The sequence below is a fragment of the Micropterus dolomieu genome, linkage group LG23 (assembly GCF_021292245.1).
Source record: "Micropterus dolomieu isolate WLL.071019.BEF.003 ecotype Adirondacks linkage group LG23, ASM2129224v1, whole genome shotgun sequence".
NCBI classification, from domain to species: domain Eukaryota; kingdom Metazoa; phylum Chordata; class Actinopteri; order Centrarchiformes; family Centrarchidae; genus Micropterus; species Micropterus dolomieu.
The window spans coordinates 7,332,900-7,335,932 of NC_060172.1; positions in this window are offsets into that span (position 1 = coordinate 7,332,900).

The window sequence follows — 3,033 nt, forward strand, 5'->3', positions numbered from 1 at the left end:
TAGGAGAAAACATTAACATATACCAAACAAAAAAGGCAAACAGGCAAACCCCCCCCCCCACCCCCACCCTTGTCACCAAACCTATTCCCTTAGGCTTGACCACTTCTGGAGATGTTTACTATTTATTTGTTCCTTATATTCTGTTCTTCTTCCTCATATGAGACTCGTCGTTGGCATGAATAGTTGGCCGAGTTGTGTTTCATGTGTGGGACTGGCAGGTCTATGGAGGAGCGGCCTGTGCCCTTCGCTGAAGACAGTATTTAATCATCCCCCAAATCCTTGGCACTAGTCAGAAATATGGTGAATGCTACCCTGCCATGTTTGAAACATCTGGAGCCGTCTGTGGGTAAATGTCAACAAATAACATTCTGTCAGCGTTTTAAACATTTATCTGGCCCGGAGTTTGTCTTTGCAGAGTCTCCTCCTCCCCCTCCTGCTCAGCTGCAGCTGCCCTGGGTTCCCCTCTGGATGTATTTTAAACCCAGATAACACCCTAATACCCTTACACTTGCTGCAGCCAGAATTCCACAGGCATTCATTTAAAATATTTTTGCCTATTTTTTCCCCAGCAGATAAATGTTGGCATCCATAATAACTCACATTCAATGGAATGCAAGCCCTGAGCACAGAGCAGGCAGGGGTGACACCAGAAACCGAAGTGATCCTGGCAAGCCCATGAGTAGATGCTGGACAGCATATTTCACCACTACATAAAATTCTGAACACTTTCTTTCTGTTTCAAGGCTCACAATGCTTCTGTAGTATGTCTCTTCATTTAAATATTTCCTCTTCAAATAAGTGTTTTTGATTAATCTGGTCATCTAGTTAGTTCTTGTTTTGTTTCACAAAGAATAAAATAAACCGTACACCTCAACATGAAAATATGTAGGGCTTCCTTTTGGTTGATTCAAATCCAGCTCATGACCTTTATTGAATGTCATCCCCTTTCCCTGAAATTGTTTGCTATTATCGAATATTAAATCTGGTAATTCAAAAGATACATAATATATCTAAAAATAAAGTAAAATATACTTGAAACTTCATTTACTAATCTGAGATACAGAAGTAATTCTAAAAACTTACACAATTTTTATTTCGTGTTGTTTTGTATTTTTAATGAGAAAGTTCAATTTGCCAGAGTGATTCTGTGTAAAGCAGTGTAATATAAAAATTGATGGGGCAAGATGAAACAGTTAAAGTAGTCATATTATGCTCATTTTCATAATTTTATTTAGGGGTTGTACCAGAACAGGTTTACATGGTTTCATTTTCAAAAAACACCATATTTTTTGTCATGCTGCACATTGCTGCAGCTCCTCTCACCCTGTGTGTTAAACGCTCTATTTTAGCTATTCACATGCGCAGTACCTAGTTAAGGACTACTAGCCAATCAGAAGCAGAGTAGGGCCAGTCCCGAAAAGCCGGTACAGAGCGCTCTAGTTCAGCTGGACATGTTCCTGTACAAGCTTAGTAACAAAAACTGAACCAAGAGTTTCAGAGTGGTGAGTTATTCATTTGTAACAAATGAATCTTCATCCATAAAGTTTTAACTGAGCTCTGTCTCTACATCACAGTAACAACTTTATGTCCATTGACTGCCTGGACGGTAGCTAGTGTTTGGAAGGGAGAGGAGAGGCAGCAGGCAAACGTCTTGTCACTGTGTGTTGCAGCTTAGTGTGTTTTTCCACTGCTTTTTAGGGCATGTCTGACTAGCCGCTAGGCGAGCATTATGATGTGTGTTTTCTTGTAACATCACAAATAATCAGAAGAAAAGGCTGGACTACAAACCAAACCATGCTTTTTCAGGCAGTTCAGAGCAGCATTTTTTGCGGGAAATGGTAACTCCCTTTGGGGTGAACTGGGCTTTTTCACTTTGCAAACCTATTACATGCACAAAAAAGATATATAACTCAATAAAGGAGAGGGAAAAAGGCAAAAAGCATAAAATACCTCCTTAACAGGTAAGCTCAGTGAATGTCAGGCTCTGGAGAAGCTCTCTGACTCTGCCTTCATCAAAAACAAAATGAAATCAACTAAACTTTGAGCCCCTGCAAAATGATACAGAGGATGGTCTTTGGAGACAAGCTGACATCCTTTTTGATTGGGCCTTTGAGTCTTGGACTGTGGATGCCCAACATACAGGGAGCAGAGACCTCATGAAAATATCTTCTCAAAACTCATTGTTACTGTATAAACGTCTCTTAAGTGTACTCCTAATTCATTGTAAACAGGTGTGACTGTCCCATGTACACTGAACAAAATTATAAATGCAACACTTTTTTGTTTTTGCCCCCATTCATCATGAGCTGAACTCAAAGATCTAAGACTTTCTCCATGTACACAAAAAGGCCTATTTCATAAATCTGTCACAATCTGTGTTAGTCAGCACTTCTCCTTTACCGAGATGATCCATCCACCTCACAGGTGTGGCATATCAAGATGCTGATCAGACAGCATGGTTATTGCACAGGTGTGCTTTAAGATGGCCATTTCACTGTATTGGGGGGTCCGGGGAGGTCCGGAAACCACTCAGGATTTGGGGTGACCACCATTTGCCTAACACAGTGCAACACATCTCCTTCGCATGGAGTCGATCAGATTGTTGATTGTGGCCTGTGGAATGTTGGTCCACTACTCTCTTTTCCTTCTCTACCATAAGCCGTCTCCAAAGGCATTTCAGAGAATTTGACAATACATCCAAGCGGCCTCACAACCGCAGACCTTCAAAATATATTGTCCAACAACATTGTTACTATGGATGGCATAACCCTGGCCCCCAATACCACCGTGAGGAACCTGGGAGTAATTTTCGATCAGGTGTAGTGGGACAACGGTGTGGATTTGTGGGGGGGGGGTGGAAAAGTTGCTTTCTTTAAGTGCTACGGCTGGGCAGTTGATCGTACAACTGGCGCCTTTTTGATTCCAAAGCTGATAACGCGGTGCCTGACTGTTAAACTGACAAAGGGACATCAACCAGCGATGAGCATTTCCCTGAACAACCTATCAGAATCTCCTTGGAAAGGCAGGAAATCC